The 23,680-nt window shown below is 42.4% G+C and overlaps 1 protein-coding gene across 1 annotated transcript in view; it reads left to right on the top strand.

Annotated features, from left to right (window-relative positions):
• Positions 1 to 23,680, top strand: part of GRIN3A (glutamate ionotropic receptor NMDA type subunit 3A) — a 255,993-nt gene that overhangs the window by 137,312 nt on the left and 95,001 nt on the right. The gene's annotated exons all lie outside the window — the stretch shown is intronic.

Genomic DNA, 23,680 nt, shown 5'->3' with positions numbered 1-23,680 from the left:
AATAAAGGAGTACCGTTACTTAATTTTGAGATTTTAATCTGCATCTCAGTATTTAGGATTTGTAGTTAACACACTCCAAAAAATAGATATTCTGCATGATACTTAGGCTACATTCACACAAACGTATTTTGTTTCTGTGTCCATTCCGTTTTTTTTGTCAGTAATGTGTGACACAAATATCTACATTTTGACACTTTTTTTATTCTTGATTCTGAGTTTTTTTTTGCTAATTAATTTCATAGTATATTTTTTACAACAGTTCTTATATTGATCTTCAGAAACCCTGCTAAGGCATAGAGTTAGATTATAAAATCCCTAAAGCCAACACTTGGGGATGATGGTTGAAATACTGTAACTTACTGCATATGTATTTTATACTTTAGCTCTATGTGGTGGTGCAGACAGTCAGACTTCTATCATTTAAAGGGAGTCTGTCTTGGACTTTTCACTCATTAAACTACTAGCAATTTCCATCAGCACGTGGTAAAAGCATTCTAAACATACCTGTATGTTATTTTGGTGGTCATTGAATGTCCAGGAAAAATATTTTTATTACTATGCAAATCCACTGGTGGGCTTTGCTTTTCAAAGTTCTCAAGGCTGCCACATTTCTTTAATATCTGCTCCTTCCCTAACCACCCAAGGATTCCTCACCTTGCCCCTGAAATCATGATGATGTGGCTCAAAATTTAACCAGGCACCATCAGCTTTGCATCTGTGCATTATATTCCCTTTTGTAGGCTATTGCCTCAGAGATATGTTCTGCGCAGGCGCTGAGGCAATATCCCACAAAACCGCACACACAACAGAGGGCGACTTCGTAAGATTTGGATTTGGAGAGTAATGTCAGGGGAGAAAGCCTTGGGAGTTTAGGGGAGGAGCAGATATTGATTTTGAAAAGAAAAGCCAGCCCAGCTGGGCACTTGGGAGCCAGTTTGCATAGAAATAAAAGTTATTTTCCTGAACATTCAATGACCACTAAAATGTCATACAGGTATGTTGATAATTCTTTTAGCATGTGCTGATGGACATTGCTGGTTGTTTTTAATTAGTGAAAAGTCAGTGAATCCTTTGTGTCTAAAATGGTAAATAAAATGACTGCAGGTAGTCTTTATCAAAATCTCTTTTCATTTTGTGATCGTCTTTTATATAGACTTACTGTATGTGTCTCCATTGTATACACACCACAAGGAAATCCTGTGTAGTTTGATTCATCAGTCATTCTCTCTTCCTTCTGCACTCTACTATTTGATAATGAACATTTTGTTTGTAAGGAGACTAATGAACAGCCTACAGAAGCCTTGCTTGTAGTATGTAACTGTTGAGACACATATGTCTGTATAGGCACTGTACGCACAAAATGAATGAAGATTTTTAATACCAGTTACAAATTTGCTTAACTTTAGATTTATTTTAGATGCTTTGGGTAAAAAAAAAAAGCGGTTGCAGAACTGTGATATGTGACTACAGCATTTCCCCAGTGCTTACGGAGAGTCTAAGTAGTCTGAAACACACCTCTTGTCTCATCATTGGTTCAGACTGCTGCTGCTCTCTCTCTACCCTTGTAGCTCTGCCTCCTCAGATTGGCTGTAGCATATAACACATTCCTGTCACAGAAAGTAGGTTAGTGCATGGAGAGGCTATTTCTTTTACAGCAAGGGCAGAAAAATGTACAAACTTCTACATTTTTTTAATATTCAGTACTTAGGTAAAGGAACTTTCAGCTTTTTTCACAATCAAATTACAGCACACCGTTTAAACATACTTTTGATCAGGTAAACAACTGACATTGATTAAATGATGCAAAAATTTGCAAAATAGATAATATAAAATATAAAAATAAAAAAATAATCTGGATTCTGAAGCAGTTGCAGGAAACCTAGCAGATATAGACAAACGGGCACTTTAAACCATGACAGAATCCCCATTGAGATATATATATACAGGGTGGGCCATTTATATGGATACACCTTAATAAAATGGCCGAATTCAAAATGGCCGCCATGGTCACCACCCATCTTGAAAAGTTTCCCCCCTCACATATACTAATGTGCCACAAACAGGAAGTTAATATCACCAACCATTCCCATTTTATTAATGTGTATCCATATAAATGGCCCACCCTGTATAATATGAAAAACATATTATCCTGAAACGCTATTCCCGCTGGAGCTTGCACCCAATCTCCAATATATTCCAAGGTTGGTGGTGCCATTTATTATATTTTATATATATATATACAGTACAGACCAAAAGTTTGGACACACCTTCTCATTCAAAGAGTTTTCTTTATTTTCATGACTATGAAAATTGTAGATTCACACTGAAGGCATCAAAACTATGAATTAACACATGTGGAATTATATTCATAACAAAAAAGTGTGAAACAACTGAAAATATGTCATATTCTAGGTTCTTCAAAGTAGCCACCTTTTGCTTTGATTACTGCTTTGCACACTCTTGGCATTCTCTTGATGAGCTTCAAGAGGTAGTCACCTGAAATGGTCTTCCAACAGTCTTGAAGGCGTTCCCAGAGATGCTTAGCACTTGTTGGCCCTTTTTCCTTCACTCTGCAGTCCAGCTCACCCCAAATCATCTCGATTGGGTTCAGGTCCGGTGACTGTGGAGGCCAGGTCATCTGGCGCAGCACCCCATCACTCTCCTTCATGGTCAAATTGCCCTTACACAGCCTGGAGGTGTGTTTGGGGTCATTGTCCTGTTGAAAAATAAATGATGGTCCAACTAAACGCAAACCGGATGGAATAGCATGCCACTGCAAGTATGCCTTCAATTTTGAATAAATCCCCAACAGTGTCACCAGCAAAGCACCCCCACACCATCACACCTCCTCCTCCATGCTTCACGGTGGGAACCAGGCATGTAGAGTCCATCTGTTCACCTTTTCTGCGTCGCACAAAGACACGGTGGTTGGAACCAAAGATCTCAACTTTGGACTCATCAGACCAAAGCACAGATTTCCACTGGTCTAATGTCCATTCCTTGTGTTCTTTAGCCCAAACAAGTCTCTTCTGCTTGTTGCCTGTCCTTAGCGGTTGTTTCCTAGCAGATATTCTACCATGAAGGCCTGATTCACACAGTCTCCTCTTAACAGTTGTTCTAGAGATGTGTCTGCTGCTAGATCTCTGTGTGGCATTGACCTGGTCTCTAATCTGAGCTGCTGTTAACCTGCGATTTCTGAGGCTGGTGACTCGGATGAACTTATCCTCCGCAGCAGAGGTGACTCTTGGTCTTCCTTTCCTGGGGCGGTCCACATGTGAGCCAGTTTTTTTTGTAGCGCTTGATGGTTTTTGTGACTGCACTTGGGGACACTTTCAAAGTTTTCCCAATTTTTCGGACTGACTGACCTTCATTTCTTAAAGTAATGATGGCCACTCGTTTTTCTTTACTTAGCTGCTTTTTTCTTGCCATAATACAAATTCTAACAGGTTATTCAGTAGGACTATCAGCTGTGTATCCACCTGACTTCTCCACAACACAACTGATGGTCCTAAACCCATTTATAAGGCAAGAAATCCCACTTATTAAACCTGACAGGGCACACCTGTGAAGTGAAAACCATTTCAGGTGACTACCTCTTGAAGCTCATCAAGAGACTGCCAAGAGTGTGCAAAGCAGTAATCAAAGCAAAAGGTGGCTACTTTGAAGAACCTAGAATATGACATATTTTCAGTTGTTTCACACTTTTTTGTTATGTATATAATTCCACATGTGTTAATTCATAGTTTTGATGCCTTCAGTGTGAATCTACAATTTTTATAGTCATGAAAATAAGGAAAACTCTTTGAATGAGAAGGTGTGTCCAAACTTTTGGTCTGTACTGTATATACAGTATATATACAATATTCCCGATAAAAAACAGAAATTCATAAAAAAATCCCCAATATACCAAATAAAAAAATTGAAATTCATAAAAAATCTGGCATTGCTTATTCTACATTGCATGTAAGTGAATGACTCACATGTACTAGGATCGGGGTGCGGCAGGAGTCCCTTTGAGATATGTTTTTACCCCTGCTAAAATGTTATGTAAATCTAGCCTAAGGTGGTGCTTAGGGGGTCACTTTAATTCTTTATCTATACTGGTTATTTAATGTTCTGTATAAGAAAAAAACAAATCTCCAACCACTAGAAAGATTTTATAGTTTTTTAGGCCTCATGCACACAAACGTATTTTGTTTCCGTGTCCATTCCATATTTTTTTTTTGGGTGGATAAGATGTGGACTAATTCATGTAGCCCACAAAAAATATAGAGCATGTCCTATTTTTGTCCTTTTTGCGGACAATGATAGGCATTGTTACAATGGATACGCAAAACGGATGTCACACATATTTTTTGCAGATCCTCATTTTGTGGACCGCAAAATACATACGGCCGTGTGCATATAGCCTTAGACCTATATGGGGACAAAATGCTCATGATGATTAAAAAAAAATATAAAATAATAATTTCAGAATGACATGTTTAAATAGATTTGATACTTTCCTATACAAAACATATATTTGAAATAAAAAAAACTCACCTAGCAAGTCAACCATATCCTTAAAAGATTTTTAAAAAGATTTTTACCTAAAATCTACAACACCGAAGGTCCCATATGCTCTCTCTCTCTCAAACTCTGAGAGGATGCAGGATAAAATTTCCCATAATTAGGTCTAAGTGAAATAGAATTTATAAAATTACAAATGCTGGGATTCCACAGAGGTTTGCTTGTCATATTTCATCTTGTTCCCCAAAGTAATTTTTCTCCATACTTGATGGTAGACAGGGAGATCTAAATGGATGTGCTATTTTAAAAACCTAAAATTGGGGACATTATTTTCTTTTACAATGAAAAGCAATATCCACCGAGACCCTGACAGACAAATGAAGTCTGCCTTCCGACTCAGTGTGTAAGGATTATTCATACAGTAACAAAGATGGATTAAACCTCATGAAGTCGTTTTGAAAGTATATTCCATTAGTACAGCTAACCTGTTTAATTTCAGATATTTTTAAACTACATTTCCTGATAAAGTTTAAGCACTGTAATAGATTATTTTTATCAGTCTAAACATTATATGCAGTTTACATAATGATGAAATACTTTAATATCCTAAAATCACCTTTATAAAGATAAATCTATACTTCTGCAAAGAAAACTATTCCCTTGAAGGAATAGAAAAATGAAAATGGATTGCCAGATAGGAGTGACAGTTTATTTTATTAATAGACATCTCAAGGAAGCATTGTAAACTACTCGTGCTACAGTCCTGAGACACACAATGGTGATCCTTCCATGATAGCTTGTAGACTATGTAAAACGTACAGTGATATGCATTATTTCTTTTGTGGATTAGTGGGATTTGCTTAGCATAAATTCAATTAGATTTCAGCATATTTTCATACAAAAGAAAAAAGAAACCATCATGAGATGGTGTTTAAGGGGATTTCACGCAAACGACTCTGATCACTCTCTTTTTAGATTTTCGACATATATTGAAAGCTCATTTCTGAAAAATCTCATTGACAGCACAGTCTGGAAACCAAGTTGACATCTACAGCCTTTAGGCTGGAATCACACACAGCAGAAACTGAAAAGCATTTGCATTGATTAGAATAGAGTATCATTTTAGTAGCAAACACATATATTTCTTCAAGCTTCATTTAGAGGAATGTAAAAGATGCAGAACTTTCTACTATTTTTAAGTGTGAACACAACCTTAAAGGGACACTGACAGGCCCTATAAACATATTTAGTTATTCCTATGCAGTCAAATATCTATTAAAGTGTATTCCAATGATATAAGAGTATCCCCTGTCCGCATTGTAAACCAGGTAAAAGCAACTTTATATTCATCTGTCGATCACATTTCTTTATGCCCAAGGGGCGTTTTTTTCACATTTCTTTATGCCCAAGGGGCGTTTTCTCTCATACCTTTGTGCCCAGCCGCGCCTCAAATGTCGATTCCTAGCGCCGCCCAGCTCATTATTATTCACTGCGCTGGGCGGCTCTTACATTCCCCGATCCTTTCACCCGAGAGAAAAGCTTCTTGGCCGGCGCAGGCGCATTAACCATTTGAATTTCTGATGACATCATTGCTCTGAAGCGCTGGATACGAGTGCCTTGGAGAAGAGATCGGACACAGGCGCATTCAATTACAGACTTGGGAGGGTGCCGGTGCATGTGCAGATGGTCCGATTGAGGCCGATGCCCATAAGTATCTATCGGGCATGCGCAGGAACTCTACAGCATTGGGGAATGTAAGAGCCGCCCAGCGCAGTGAATAATAATGAGCTGGGTGGCGGTAGGAAACGACAGTTGGGGCGCGGCTGGGCACAAAGGTATGAGAAAAAACGCCCCTTGGGCATAAAGAAATGTGAAAAAACGCCCCTTAGGCATAAAGAAATGTGATTGACAGATGAATATAAAGTTGTTTTTACCTGGTTTACAATGTGGACAGGGGGTACTTTTATATCATTGCAATACACTTTAATAGATCTATGACTACATAGGAATAACTAAATATGTTTATGGGGCCTGTCAGTGTCCCTTTAAGTGAAACGCTGACTACTAGAGATTAGCGAATTGAAGTTGACAAAGTGGAATTCAAACCTAATGTAAAAAAAAAATCCATTCACACCGATTCCGAATTTCCTCACACTTCTGCACATGTTAGGACATGGAGCAAGGAACTCCGGGAACGAGGGATCACCCATAATACCATGCATGCAGCCAATCAGCAGCCAGCCAGCCCTGTGATGTCACAGCCCTATAAATAGCATCAGTCATCTTGGATTCAGTAATTTTACAGTGTATTTAGTGCAGGGAGATACGTAGGGACAGTGCTAGGAAAGACTTGAAAACTTTTATTTTGCTGTATAGAAGTTCAGGGAAAGGATAGGGAGGACTCATTCCACAGTATTCAAGCAGAACAGGGTTTAGTAGGGGAATTTGCAGCCTGGATAATAGGAACAATCCTATTACACCTTGCTGCCCTGACTGGGGATCCAAATTGCCATTGGGGTACAAATGCTGTTTGATACGAAAGAAGCTTTCTGTCCTTCCCATCATCTGCTGGTCCTGATGCTCCTGCTCCTACTCCTCATCAGTCATTCCGTTAGCAATCGATCACTGAAGCGATTGCAAAGATACAACAGTATGTGTGCACTCATCCAAAGGTGCAGAAATTGAATGTGCTCCTGGCCAAGTTGCTGGTGCTGCAGTCCCTACCCTTTCCAAATGGTGGACTCTGCACCTTTCAAATAACAGATGGCTTGTGCGTGCCAAGGTGGAGAGTCCCAAGCCATCATTTCTTCTCCGTGAAAACTCAAAATCGGAACTATGGTGACTGACAACGGGAAGAACATGGTGTCAGCGCTGTGTCAAGGAGGCCTGAGCCATGCGCCCCCTGCAAGGCGCACGTGTTCAGTCTTGTTGTGAAGCAGTTCCTGAAGTATTCCGCCCATCTGCAAGACATCCTGAAAATGGCCAGGAAATTTTGCATGCACTTCAGCCACTCGTACACCGCAATGCACACCCTCCTTGAGCTGCAGTGGCAGAACAGCATCCCCCAACATAGGCTGATATGCAACGTTTCCACCCATTGGAATTCCACCCTCCATATGTTGAACAGACTATACGAACAAAGGCCATAAACGATTTATTGATGAATCAATAAATCCAAGCGGACAGGAGTACTCCCCTGTGTAACTTTGATGTCAACCAGTGGCAGCTCATGCGTGCCACCTGCCGTTTGCTCAGGCCCTTTGAGGAGGCCATGTTATTTGTCAGTCGCCAGGACTACGGGGTGAACAACGTCATTTCACTGATTCATGTCCTGGAACAGATGCTGGTAAATATGGTTGGTCAGGGGACTGGAGACGTGGCGCCTAGATCTCATGGCCACATGAGCCCTGTGGGGGCTGAACTGGAGGAGGAGGAGGACACTGGAGCACAAGCAATGTGTAGCAAAATGGGTGTTTTTCTACACAAGTGACAGGAGAGGGGGAGTAGCCAGATGGACGGCAGGGCAATGAGGAAGACGAGGCAGAGGACCCAGACAGACTGTGGCAGTATGTAGTGGAGATGGATGCAGGTAGTCCCGTCAAGTCACTTGCCCAAATGGCCCGATGCATGCTCACTTGCTTGGGTAGTGACGGCTGAATTGTCACCATTCGGCTGTGGGATGACTTCTGGCTCTTCACCTTGTTGGACCCTCGCTACCGGCCAAAATGGGTGCCTTTTTTACACCCACTGAGAGGGAGGACAAACTGAACTACTATAGAGACATCACATGAAGTCAGTTGGCTGCTGCCTATCTGCGCCATCGTCCATCCTCTTGCAGGTCTGAACGGGGGGTACTCTGCGCTCATGTTACTCTGCCATGGCTACTGTGGCAGGGTGGGGGGGTAGGAGCAGTTCCAGCTCCATCAGCAGCAACTTGAGTCTAGAGTGGCTGATGAGCAGCTTTCTTCACTCGCCTAGTGAAGAAACTACTCACGAGCTGCAGCAGCAGCTAGACCTGGACCTGAACCATCAGATGGTGGCATACTTCGACAGCACCCTGCCACCCCACATTAAAGATCTGCTGGACTGCTGGGCAGCCAAACTGGATTTGTGGCTTCAACTGGCAGAGTTTGCCCTGGAAAAACTATCCTGCCTGGCCAGTACTGTGGCATCAGCGCGGTCTCCTGATGCTGCTGCCACCTCCACACTATGTCACCTTGCCACTCTGTGGTCTCCTAATGCTGCTGCCACCTCCACACTATGTCACCTTGCCAATCAGTGGTCTCCTGATGCTGTTTCCACCTGCACACTATGTCACCTTGCCACTCTGTGGTCTCCTGATGGTGCTGTCACCTCCACACTATGTTACCTTGCCACTCTGTGGTCTCCTGATGCTGCTGCCACCTGCACACTATGTCACCTTGCTACGCTGTGGTCTCCTGATGCTGCTTCCACCTCCACACTATGTCACTTTGCCACTCTGTGGTCTCCTGATGCTGCTGCTACCTCCACACTATGTCACCTTGCGTGCCATTCTGTGGCCTCCTGATGCTGCCACCTCCACACTGTCATTGTGACACCCTGTGGCCTCCTCCTGATGCTGCCGCCACCTCCACACTTTGTCATTTTGCCACTCTGTGCCTCCTGATGATGCTGTTGCCATCTTCACAGTGTCATTGTGCCACCCTGTGGCCTCCTCCTGATGCTGCTTCTGCCAACTCCACGCTCTGTCATTGCGCCACTCTGAGGTCTCCTCATGCTGCTGCTGCTTCCACCTCCACACTGTCATTGTGCCACCCTGTGGCCTCCTCCTGATGCTGATGCTGCCCCCACCTCCACATTCTGTCATTGCCCACTCTGTGGCCTCCTGATGCTGATGCTGCCACCTCCACACTTTCATTGGTCCACTCTGTGGACTTCTCATGCTGTTCCCACCCTCCCCACTTCATGACTGGGCTATTTTGCCTTTTGGCCTGGCTGACATTATCATTTATTTGACCCCTCTTCTGATCTGTCAGAAGAAAGGAAAATGAGACGTTAAGCTCATCCTGTCTATGTAACAGCTGTAAGGCCTGCATGACATGGTCCATATTTTTCATCCAAATTGGCTTGTGATTCGGTAGCCAAAATCAGGATTGGGTACAAAACACAGAAGACATGCAAATATTCCATTCACGTGTCATCTCTGTTTTTGATCCACTACAGCTTTTTTTGGCTTTAGCAATACTGATAGATTCCTGATGTTACGATCCTCTCGGCAGGAGAGGGTGAAACCGCCGTTTAGAAGAACTCCCCCCCCCAAAAAAAAAACAAGACCAAGCTCTGTGTTGAGGGTAAATCAGAATCACCTTTACTGAGGGCTAGCCGCCCGTATTTATGCAGGTACCCATCTGGTAGACACTCCCCTAGGGGACCAGATGGAAGACTTTGACACAGGACAGATATGCAGCAATTCAGGATACACAGACACAATACATCCCCACAATGCATCATGGTTTCCTCCTCTCTGCCCTGGAGCCAACCGAGGAGCAATTCAATTATCTCTCAGGACAAAGGAAAATCACCAATACACACGTGGGGACAACAGGACAGAAATCACCATTTAAACATACAATGTCACAACCATTACAGTAAACTCAGACATTTAACATATCCCCAGATAGCTCAAGTCTGAGTGCATTTTATTAGGTGAATGGCACTCAGACTACACGAATACAATAAAATCGCCATGGAGCCAAAGTCTTTAATTTCACGAACAGGGTCCATGGCCTCACATAACATACAATACAATTCCAAAGACAGATGGTTCTGTCACACTGACCAAATGCTGACTGAGTGAAGGCGGATGCTACACAAACAGGATTCGTTTTTTAGGGGTTATTGTTCTGACGGATCAGAGAAAGGGCAAAATAATCAGTGACGTCAACACAAACTTACTGCTGACACCTTCTCCACTCTGTTGGGGGGCTCTACTTGTATAAGTGTTTAACAGGTTCTGTAGACATCTATGTGGCATCAGCTGTCGACGGTGTAAAAGGAGTGCTCTTCTTCTTGACGCTAACATTGACCTATAAGGCTGAGTTCATTTTTTGGGTCAGTTTTGGCTCTGTAACTGCCCAAAGTGAAGTGTGCAGTGATTCTATGAGCGACGTCTATCTGCATGTCATACTGACTCACAGTATTGTTTCACTACCACAGCATACTCCCTATGCATGTTACTGCAAGGCACAGTGTTCTAAAGGCTCTCTGCAGCCAGGAAATGGTAGTTTTTTTAACACGATTCTCCACGAATAAATTCAGATCGAACCTAATTTTTTTGAAAAATTCGGCGAATCAGCTGAATCACATTTTGGAGAAATTCGCTTATCTCTACTGGCTACCTAGCTCATTCATAGGAAATAGACTGACATGATTCAGCAAGATTGCTACTGTGCCGATATAAGAAAAAGAGCTTGGCAAAACTGAAATATTATTTCCCTCAGATGGCGTTATTAATCAAATTTTCTTTTTAGAAATAGACATTTATGGGGAAATATAAAACATCAGAGCAGCTTGTGTGAAGTCTAATTCATCTTTCACCCAATCATGCTATGGTTTGTTTTGATAAAACAAAGCAAGTCTGTCTTAGGTTACTCAGGTGTTTACATTAATATATATATATATATATATATATATATATTTACTGTATATTCCTGCGTATAAGACTACTTTTTAACACATGAAAATATTCTCAAAAGTCGGGGGTCGTCTTATACGTCGGGTATGGCGGACGCTGCAGTGCCGGGACGCCCGAATTATAAACATAGAGAGCCCGGGCTATTGCCTTGTATCCCCAGCAGCTGAGAACTGCGATGTAACCCACGGCATATGCCCCCCCTGCACTGTACCTTGTATGCTCCTTGTACCGCCATCCTCCCGGCTGCTCGCATCTCGCTCCTTTGCATGTGCGAGATTTCATGCGGCGAGCGTGGATACACGGGATCCTCACGGCCACTCGCATCTCGCTCCTGCGCATGTGAGAGATCTCCGTGCGGCGTATCTAAGTGCGGCGCAGATGTGCATATGTGAATGTGAATATGAAGAATAACATAACAAAAACATGTTCAGGGTATAGGTGGCACATGTTTAGGGTCTGGGAGGCAGGACAAGGAAGGTGATGGGATGCAGGGATGGTGGTGATACCATGGGATGGCGGTGGTACCTAGGGATGATGGTGGGATGCAGGGATGGCAGTGGTATCTAGGGATGGTGGTGGGATGCAGGGATGGTGGTGGGATGCAGGGATGGCAGTGGTACCCAGGGATGATGGTGGGATGCAGGGATGGCAGTGGTATCTAGGGATGGTGGTGGGATGCAGGGATGGTGGTGGGATGCAGGGATGGCAGTGGTACCCAGGGATGGTGGTGGGATTCAGGGATGGCAGAGGTACCCAGGGATGGTGGTGGGATGCAGTAATGTACTGCTGTGTGTTGAAAAAGGGGTAGTCTTATACGGCGAGTATATCCCAAACTCTATATTTATAGTGTAAAAGTTGGGGGTCGTCTTATACGCCCAGTCATCTTATACGCCGGCATATACGGTATATATTTCCCACCATAAAAGTGTTATCTTGGCAGGATATGTAATCTACACCAAAGAGCCCACTAGTCTCATATACACACCGCTCAAAAAAAGTTAGGGATATATGGCTTGTAGATAAAATTACATGATGAACCTAAAATGTACTCTATCCTCTATGTCCAGCTCTTCAATGTTTCAGTAATTTTTGCACAACTTGCTGTTGTCTAACAAGGAGCTTAATAGCAAAATTCACAACAGGTGATTGATCCATGACTCGCCCAATAAATTTCATGGTTCAATTAGAATTGGTATTTAAACAGTCCTCCTCATCATGCTCATCACATTTTGACATCATGAGACCAAGACGACACATAACAATTGATCAACAGTACCTCATTATTGGGAGGTTTCAAGCTGGATGTTCTCAGACGGAAGTGGCCACTGAGCTTAGAGTGTCACAGAGTGTCAGCCGGTTGCAAAAGAGATACAGAGAGACTGGAAGAGTCACAGAAAAGCATAGAGGTGGACGTCCTTTTGCCAAATCTCACACTGATGACCGCTTTAATGTGAACAATGCCTTGCAGAACCAGATGATGAGTGCCACATAACTCTAGGCACATTAAAGGGAGGTGAGATGCACCCAAGTGTCACATCAGACCATTCAAAACTGTTTACATCAGTGAAGTCTGCATGCTAGACGACCTGCTACCTGACCACACCAGCAGACACAGGTGTCATTGTCTTGCATGGACCAGGGAGCATCTACGCTGGAAGAAGGACCAGTGGGCCTCAGTGCTGTTCACTGATGAAAGTAGATTCACTCTGAGCAGAAATGATGGCTGCCAACGATGTTGGAGACATCAAGGATAGTACTATGCATCAACTACTGTTGTCTCCAGACGAGCCTTTGGTGGTGGTGGTGTTACAGTGTGGGCAGGTGTGTGAATGGTACAGTGACAAGCCCATACTTCTTGAATAACATCCTTAATCCAGTCATTGTGCCTCAGCATGAACAACACAGGCCTAATTTCATCTTCAGGATGACAATGCGCCAGCTCGTCGAGGTTGCATCATTAGGGAATGGCTGCTGGAGATTGGGGTACCTCAAATGGAATGGCCTGCCCTTTCTCCAGACCTAAATCCCATTTAAAACCTATGGGATCTGCTGAGTCATTGTGTAGAGGCTCGTAACTCTGTACCCCAGATCCTCATTGACATGAGTGCTGCCATTCAAGAAGAGTGGGATGGCATGCTTCTGTAGACAATAAGTCGACTTGTGAACAGCATAAGTCGTCATTGTAAGCTGTAACACGATAAGTTATTAACAATTTTTTAAGCCAAACAACCCTAACTTTTTGTAAGCAGTGTATGCTGGGGCACAATGGTGTTTTAAAAGTCTCAAACCTGGTGTATGAGGGGTGATAAATCCTCCCTTATATCCTAGGCAAGATTGATTATGTTAGCCGATTATGTGAGGATGATTATGTTGGAGAAATTTTTGTGATTGTCCTCTTCATTTTAGGCTGGGTTCACATCACCGTTTTATTTTCCCTTCTATTGATCCATCAGAGTAACAGAAAAAAAAAATAGATCATTTTGGAGTTATTTATCAAACTGGTGTAAAATAGAATTGGCTTAGTTGTCCATAGCAACCAATCAGATTCCAATTTTATTTTCCAAAGGAGCTGTCAAAAATGAAAGGTGGAATCTGATTGGTTGCTACGGGCAACTAAGCCAGTTCTACTTTACACCAGTTTGATAAATGACCCCTTTTTTAGCCTTCTCTGTGCTGATTTTGCATCTATTTTAGTCAGTGCCATCTGACATCTGTTAATTTTGATGGGAGAAAAGTCCTCCATAAAAAACTTTTTCCCCCATCAAAAATAATGGATCTCAGATGGAACTAACTAAGATGGATGCAAAATAAGTATAGTGAGCGCTCAAAATAAATGATCCATTTTTATTTTCAGTTCTTTTGACAGACCAGGAGAACCAAAAAACAAAACAGTGTTGTGAACCCGGCCTTAGTGAATCTTGCAGAAATGCCAGTGATTTTCACCAAAACTTCATTCAGATTTAGGGAACTTTTTTGGATGTAGCAATTTAAGTAACAGATCTTCTGCTTGTACATTAAATACTGTATGCCCAAAGAGGTGTGAACAAGGAGACAACCCCGTCCTGGAAAGCTACTGTGTAAGCTACAGGAAGATGATTACAATCACATCAAAATCTAACATAGTAACATAGTAACATAAGGCCGAAAAAAGTAGATCCAGAGGAAGGCAAAAAAATCACTGTGAGGTAGAAGCCAATTTTCTCCACTTAAGGGGAAAACAATTCCTTCCCGACTCCAATCAGGCAATCAGATAACTCCCTGGATCAACGACCACGCTCTAGTAGCTATAGCCTGTAATATTATTACACTCCAGAAATACATCCAGGCCCCTCTTGAACTCTTTTTTTTTTTTAAATCAGATAGTTCTTTATTATTGTTTTTCGTCTTTTTAACATCATTGTGTCATGTTTGTAGACAAAAAGTATATTTATTGTCAGATACATACAATAGATGTAGTACAAAACTTATGAATACATAGTCAAGTGATACATCCAAGCATACAGTCTTATAATGTAAACACTTTTAAAATGGTCAATAAAACCTCCCATTAACAAGTAACCTCCCCCCCTCCCCTCTCCTCCTCCCCTCCCCTATCCCCACAAGAGCAGGACATAGTTAAGGTAGTCCCATCAGTATTCCTTCTGTAATAAATAGAAATGCCAACTGAAGATAGCGCAAAACCCTCCCCCCTTGGCAAGTTCAAACTTTTTATCTCCTCCCCTGGGGTGTCGGCACCTTAAACCTCATTAGCAATCACGCATCACCGCTCTCCAATTGCATGCATACACATATAATATCTCCAACAAGTATCCATAACCACTTTAAACCATACCCTAGCTCCATTTTAGCAGATATGCAATATTTTTGGGCATACATATAGTTCATACAATAAGTAACCACTGTAATCCACTCTTATTTCCAATCCATTCTTATCCTCCTCACTCAGTATATTCACCTAGAATGCAATAAACTTCTTGTGAGCGCCAACCAGGGGCTACAGCATCCAGAATTATCAATCCAGCTTCCCCATATTGCCTCAAATTTGGATAGATTATTCCTTTTTTGGTATACTGCCCTTTCCAGGCGAATCACCATATTTAGTCTACTAACATATTCCGTAATATCCGGAGGTATTGATTGCAGCCATTTTGCCGCTACCGTTTTCCTTGCTTGATAAAACATTCAACCTATTCCAGTGGCTATAACAGATTGTAGATTGTCCTCCGGTACTATACCCAATAAGCACAGTTTAGGGTCTAGGGTGAAATTGGCACTATATACCCTGATTACTAGGCGTAACACAGCCCTCCAATATGATGTCAATAAGTGGCATGCCCACAGCATATGGAGTAGATCTGCCTCATCACTTCCACATTTCGGACAAACCGTACTGTCTCTACAGCCTATTTTATATAAAAACACGGGGTCTTATAAACTCTATGGATTAAGTACAACTGGGATAACCTCGCCGCCTCACTAAGGGATAAATTAGGTGTGAGGTCTAACACCTCCTCCCATTGTGCGTCCGTAAGGCTACCCACATCTTTTTCCCAGTGTTGTCTACTCTTAAGGGGATATCTTTTAAGAAAGTCCTCTAACAGGGTTTGATATACCGTGGAAATCGCTCCTTTTACCGGTCCTGCATTAACCGCTGCGCCTAACATCTGGTTAGATACAAACGTCACCTTGATTGTTTTGGACTGGGCTTCCAATGCATGCCTATACTTGTAGAAATGTGTAGAGGGCAATCCAAATTCAGAACATAACTGCTGGTATTGCATTAGGATCCCATTTGAGTAAATATGGCCTAAATTCCAAATCCCTTTGCTTTCCCACTGTGAATACTCATTCAAACCAACCAGTTCATGAAGCGCCAAATTATTCCATAAAGGTGAGATATTCATTAGCCCCTCTATTCCTAAGATATTTTTTGCCTTAACCCATACTCTTCTCTTAAGTTGAAGAATTGGAATACGCCCAACTTCCCCTTTTACTTCTCCCTCTATAGCTGTTAGTGGGGGAGATCTATTCGAGACCCATCCCATGAGCCGGCTATTTTTTCACCCATCACTCCCCACCCCTTAAAGTCTTGTAGTTGAGCTGATAGAAAATATAACATAGGATTGGGTAGAGCCAGACCACCTGCATTCTTATTTCTCTGTAGAGTCTTATATTTAATCCTGCCTCTATTATTTTTCCAGATAAAAAACTGAAACAGTTGTTGGATCTTCTAAAAATAATGTGCAGGAATCCATACAAGGGAATTGTGCAAAATATATAACAACTGGGGCATTAGAATCATCTTCAGTAAGTTGCCTCTACCCACTAACGATAATGGCAATTTGTGCCAGGTGTCAATCTTTTTTTTAAACTTCCCTATCAGAGGTATTAAATTATTAGCGATATAATCACCAGGGTTCATCGATACTATCACTCCCAGGTACTTAAAGGAGTGTACTACTTTGAGCTCAGAGAAATTGGCATTATAGGTTTGTACATGTGAAGATATTGGGAGGATTACTGATTTATCCCAATTTATGAGAAGTCCAGACTGGTCACCAAACTCCAAAATTATGGAGATTTTAGAATCCATGGAGTTAGCTAAATCACCTATATAAATCAGCATATTGTCCGCATATAAAGATACGCGTTCTTCCATGGAGCCCCTCACTAGCCCCCTTACCAGTGGCGTAGACCTTAAGAGACATGCTAACAGTTCTATTGCTAACGCAAACAATAGGGGAGACAACGGGCAGCCTTGTCTCGTCCCCCTCTCCAGGACTATTGCAGGTGACAGCTGACCGTTCACTCTAATTCTAGCCCTAGGCTCATAATATAGAAGCTTGACCCAGCTAAGAAATCCCGGTCCAAAGCCCATCCTCTCCATAACTGCCCAAAGATTTTCCCACTCGACGCTGTCAAAAGCTTTGGCGGCAAGTGAGACCACCGCAGCTCCACTATCCTGTCCATCTCTTCCCTCCAGCTGGAGATTTAAGAATAACCGCCTAAGATTCAAGGCCGTAGATTTTCCAGGCATAAATCCAGATTGGTCATCATGGATAATAGTTTGAATAACCCTAAGTAAGCGATTAGCCAAAACTTTAGCTAGGAGTTTTACATCCATAAAACTCTCCCAGTATATTCTCATCACCTGTTACTAATTGTCCTCCAGTCCCTCTAATTGAGGCTATACAGGAAAGACCAGCTTGTGTCTTAGTCACGGTAGCTAATAAGTGAGACACACTTTCTCCTTCAGCAAAATATTTCTGAGCCACAAAGAGACGCTTATCCTCCGCTCTAGTGTGTATGTGTTCTTTCAAAAGCTTTTGGGCTTCCTTCCAATTTGCCTCATTAGCCGATGTGGGCTGTTCTATAAATTTAGCTTCTAAGTGCATAACTCGATCTGAAAGTTCCCTATCCAGAACTCGGCCTTTAGATTTTTTAATACTAATGTGTTTAATATACACTCCCCTAACATACGCCTTTAAGGCATCCCAAACTATCGCCACCGGTGCAGAACCTATATTAATAGCTAAATAGTCAGCAATTGCCCTAGAGATATCATTACCCGTATCCACTAACAATAACCAGAACGGGTTCAAACGCCAAATAGGCTGAGTTGTATGTAATTGCCTCCCAATTTCCAGCTTAATCAATAGTGGAGAATGGTCTGATATACTCCGAGGCAAATAAGAGACCTCTTTTGTCAATGTTACTAAAGCTGAGGATCCAATCGCTAAATCTATTCTGGATAAGGAATTGTGCGAAGATGAATAACATGAATACTGACGCCGACTAGGATGAACGGTTCTCCAAATGTCACATAAGTCTACTTCTGATAGGAGTCTTGCCAGAGAAGTAGGGGTAGTAGTGTGATTCCCTGACCCAGTGTGAAATTTATCCAAAGAGCCGTCAATATACATGTTAAAATCTCCCACAATTAATATAGGAACTGACGGGAATTTGGACGTGAAAGTAATAACCATCTTCATAATTTCGGCCTAGTATGGAGGGGGGATATATATCACCAGCAAAATAATCCTGAATTGGGAAATCTGGCAATCTACACATACAAATCTACCATCATTGTCAATATATGATTCCTGGGTGACAAACGGGATAGATCTATGTACTAAAATACTGACACCTCTGGCATGCGTAGAGTATGTAGAGTGAAACTCACAACCCATCCACGCTTTATGGATCAGATGCGTCTTATCAGGGGTTTAATGGGACTCAGATAAGCATATAATAGCTGGCTGTATATCTTTCAGGGAATGGAAAATAACCGACCATTTAGATGCCTGCAACATCCCTCTCACATTCCATGCAAGAATTTTAACAGAAGACATCATGACGTCTCATATGCATATATAGAAGCCAGTGCCTACAACCCCAGAGGAACCTCCCATTAATAACATGATGAGAAATATATCCTGCCCCATTAACCCCCCACCCCAACATTCCCTTAACCATCTCAAACATATTGCATATTATGAGTCAGATAAACAGGGGTACACAATAAGTACGCAAAGTGAACCCAACCGTTGGGAACTAACGATATAAGGACAGATGACAAATCAGTTGCGTAGTTAACAAAGGCGCTACAACCTGGACTTACAAAAGGGTTAGTCCACCTACCCTCCCCCCCAACCACATGACGACCCACACAGTGCTAAAAGAACAAAGTAAAAGGTAAACATATGTAGCCTCCATTTAAGATAACAGACAATAATCCCAAAGAACTATAGAATATAGTAGAGGGTAATAATCTAGGAACATTTGTATATACGAAACAGGTCCAACTAAAGTGTCACCATCTCTTCATGTGTTATTGAAACGCTGATTCTTCTCATGGGTATCCAGCCATTGACATGCCTCGGTCAGATCTTCAAAGATGTGCGTGGATCCATTCGCCACCACCCAAAGTTTAGCCGGGTACAACATGGAGTATGGCCATTGCAGCAATCTCAACTGCTTTTTGATTTCCAAAAATCTTGCTCTTGGTTTCTGTATTTCGGCAGAAAAGTCTGGGAACATCAGGACTCAGTTACCACCAATTTGTATGTCAGGGCTGTTTCTGGCTGCTCTAAGAATGGCGTCCCGGTCCTTGTAATGCAGAACTTTGATCAGGAGAGTTCTCAGAGGTGCCCCAGGTGGCGGAGGGCGAAATGGCACGCGTTGCGCTCTTTCTATTGCAAAGAGCGGGGACAATTTCTCTTTTCCAATAGTGTCCACCAGCCATTTTTCCATAAATGAAACAGGGTCTGAGCCCTCAGTGCGTTCCAGAATACCAATAAATCGCACATTATTCCGTCTCAGACGGTTTTCCAAATCGTCCGATTTTGATATGAGCAGAGAAACATTATGTATGACTCGTTGCAAATCCCTCTTAACAGGTGGTAAATGATCTTCCATCTCACTCATGCGACCTTCCAACTCTCCAAGTCGCTCCTTAAACTGCCGCATATCTTGCCATATCAACAATACCTCTTCTTTGAAGCTTCCCACATTACTATTTAGGGATGTGAGGGCTGTGCTGCATTGCGCCACCATCTTGTACACATCTGCTATTGTAGGCTCGGTTATGGGTGCCTGCTCTGGCAACAACTCTGGACCCACCTTCTGTAGTATATCGGAGGTATATGAGGCCGCTTCCAAGGACTCCGCTCCCTGTAGCCCACTGGACGGACCAGCATCAGGCACCGGAGCACTGGCTGCAGCTGCTGAGGTACGGGCAAACTTCCCCAGCTTCGCCGCCACATCGGAAAGTAAAGTTTTGCAGTTTGCGCGGCGCCATTTTGCTTGTTCGGCGTTTCCATGCCGCTTTCTTTACCCTCCTTTTCCTTCGATTTTTGACGTGTCATAGTGCATCTGGATAGGTTCCCGACGGCTAGGGAGGCTTCTGAGCAGTATTGGTCGTCGCTAAGGTCAGGTAGGAGACAGGCAGACGATAACTATATCCAGGAGCTCTGCGCCATGCGTCTCTCTACATCGCCGGTCAGGCCACGTCCCCCTCTTGAACTCTTTTAGTGAACTCACCATCACCACCTCCTCAGGCAGAGAGTTCCATAGTCTCACTGCTCTTACTGTAAAGAATCCTCTTCTATGTTTGTGTACAAACCTTCTTTCTTCGAGGCGCAGAGGATATCCCCTTGTCGAAGTCACAGTTCTGGGGATAAATAGATGATGGGAGAGATCTCTGTACTGACCCCTGATATATTTATACATTGTAATTAAATCTCCCCATAGTCATCTTTTTTCTAAAGTGAATAACTCTAATTTTGATAATCTTTCAGGGTACTGTAGTTTCCTCATTCCAGGTATTACTTTAGTTGCCCTCCTCTGAACCCTCTCCAGCTCTGCTATGTCTGCCTTGTTCACAGGAGACCATAACTGTACAGAGTACTCCATGTGTGGTCTGGCCAGTGATTTGTAAAGTGGTAGGACTATGTTCTCATCACGGGCATCTATGCCCCTTTTGATGCAACCCATTATCTTATTGGCCTTGGCAGCAGCTGCCTGACACTGGTTTTTACAGTTTAGTTTGCTGTTCACTAAAATTCCTAGGTCCTTTTCCATGTCAGTGTTACCCAGTGTTTTACCATTTAGTATGTACGGGTGAGTTACATTATTCCTACCAATGTGCATAACTTTTCATTTGTCACTGTTAAACCTCATCTGCCACTTCTCTGCCCAAGCCTCAAATTAGTTTAGTGTCATCTGCAAAAATTTATATTTTACTGTGCACGCCTTCTACAAGATCATTAATAAATATATTGAAGAGGATAGGGCCCAGTACTGACCCCTGAGGTACTCCACTAGTGACAGTGAGCCAATCTGAGTGAGCCAATAACCACCCTCTTTTTTCTATTACTGAGCCAGTTACTTACCCACATACAGACATTTTCTCCCAGTCCGAGCATTCGCATTTTATATACTAACCTTTTATGCGGTACAGTGTCAAATGCTTTGGAGAAGTCCAGATATACGACATCCATTCATTCACCGCTGTCAAGTCTAGAACTTACCTCCTCATAGAAACTGATTAAATTAGTTTGACATGACCGATCCCTCATGAAGCCGTGCTCCAAGATAGCATCTCTTAGAAAACTTTTAAACAGTTTATCCACGACGGATGTTAAACTTACCGGCCTATATAGTTTCCGGGCTCTGTTTTTGGACCCTTTTTGAATATTGGAACCACATTTGCTATGCGCCAATCCTGTGGAACACTCCCTGTCAGTATAGAGTCCTTAAATATCAGAAATAAGGGTCTGGCTATGACATTACTTAATTCTCTTAGGATACCGTGGTGTATGTCATCTGGTCCTGGTGATTTGTCTATTTTAATCTTTTTAAGACGCCACTGTACTTCTTCCTGGGTCAGACAGGGCACTTTTAATAGGGAATTTATTTTTACATTCTGCATTTCATCTGACAGTTTGTTTTCTTCAGTGGATACAGTGGAGAAAAAAATATTTAATATCTTTGCTTTCTGCTCATCGCTCTCTGCACTCCCCCCTCATCACTCTATAAAGGGCCGACACCTTCAGATTTATACTTTTTACCATTTATATAATTCAAGAACATTTTAGGGTTAGTTTTGCTCTCTTTAGCAATTCATCTCGGTCTCTTTAATTTGTTTTTTAGATATTCAATTTTTTTTCCTTTTTTCAGTGCTTTCTCACTACCCTCCTGTTTTAGTGATTTAAATGTTTTCTTTTGGTCATTTATTGCTTTCTTTACAGTTCTATTTATCCACATTGGTTTCTTCTTGTTCTTTAACCTTTTATTTCCATAAGATATGTACCTCTCACAATTGATTTTAGGATGCTTTTAAAAATATCCAATTTTGTGGCTGTATTTTATTTTTGAGGACTTTGTCCCAGTTAGTAAGACCTATGGCCTCTCTTAGTTGGCTAAATTTAGCTTTTTTGAAGTTTTGTATTTTTGTTCCTCCCTGAAGAAACACTCTTTTGAATGATAATTGGAAGGTTATTACTTTATGGTCATTATTTCCCAGGTGTCCCCCAATCTGCACATCTGTTGTTCTGTCAGGTCTATTGGTTAATACTAAGTCTAGTATGGCTGTCCCTATAGTCGGGTCCTGAACCAGTTGGTTACTGCCAATAACCTGTTTCCTTTTCCCAGTCTATATCTGGGTAGTTAAAGTCCCCCATAATAACGACCTCATTATGATTTGCCGCCTCGTCTATCTCATTTAGTAATAGATTTTCTGTGGTATATTAGGTGATTTATAATAAACTCCTATTAGTAATTTATTATTGTTTTTGCCTACAGGTATTTCCACCCACAGTGACTCCACATGTTCATGTCCCTCACTTATATCTTCTCGGACTATGGGCTTTATACAGGACTTTACATAAAGGCAGACCCCTCCCCCTCTCCGGTTTTGACGATCCTTTCTAAACAGACTGTAACCTTGTACATTAACTGCTCAGTCATAACTATCATCCAGCTATGTCTCAGTTATTTCCACTATGTCATAGTCCTCCTCACACATCACTAATTCCAGTTTCCCAGTTTTATTAGTCAGCCTTCTGGCATTAGTATACATACATTTAAGAGGTTTATGCATATTTTTTACCCTATACCTTTTCTTCTGAGCTGTTCTAGTCCCTCCTTCCATTCCTCCCCCAGTTTACCATGCCCCAGGTCTCTGCACTATCTTCCCATTCTAGAGCGTAATTATCCTCCCCCAGTCCCCAGTTTAAACACTCCTCCAACCTTCTAGACATCTTCTTCCCCAACACAGCTTCCCCTTCAACACAGCTGCCCCTTTCCCATTGAGGTTCAGCCCATCCCTACGATAGAGCCTGTAGCCAAGAGAAAATTTAGCCCAGTTCTCCAGGAACCCAAACTCCTCCTTCATACACCAGTTTTTGAGCCACTTGTTAACCTCCCTAATCTCCCGCTGCCTTTTTTGTGTGGCTCGTGGTACAGGCAGTATTTTGGAAAATACTACCTTTGAGGTCCTTGCCCTAAGCTTTTGACCTAAATCCCTAAAATAATTTTTAAGGACGCTCCCACCTACCTCTAACTTTGTCATTGGTTCCGATATGGTCCATGACTGCTGGATCTTCTCCAGCTCCTCCCAGTAATCTGTCAACACGGTCTTTGTGACAGTTTTCCCGGTCTTTGTGACAGTTTTCCCTATCTGTACCCCTAGTAATTGAGTTTCCCACTACCAGCACCTGTCTGGCCTGCCCTGCTTTCCTGGTCCCCTGCTTACTGGAGACGACATTACCCTGACTGGCAGAAGAAGTGTCCGATTGCAGCAGTGCTCTCTCTGAACTGACATCCCCCTCATCTGCCAACCTTGCAAACTTGCTGGGGTGTGTCAGATCAGGGCTAGCCTACCTGGCACTCTTCCCTTTACCCCGCTTTCTAACATTTATCCAGCTAGCTACCTCACTTTGCTCAGCCTCCTCGCTACCACCCTCCCCCACATCTACCCCAAAGAGTGCTTGC

This window comes from Bufo gargarizans, chromosome 1, assembly GCF_014858855.1.
Source record: "Bufo gargarizans isolate SCDJY-AF-19 chromosome 1, ASM1485885v1, whole genome shotgun sequence".
NCBI classification, from domain to species: Eukaryota; Metazoa; Chordata; class Amphibia; order Anura; family Bufonidae; genus Bufo; species Bufo gargarizans.
This window is presented reverse-complemented; position numbering and strand designations above follow the sequence as displayed.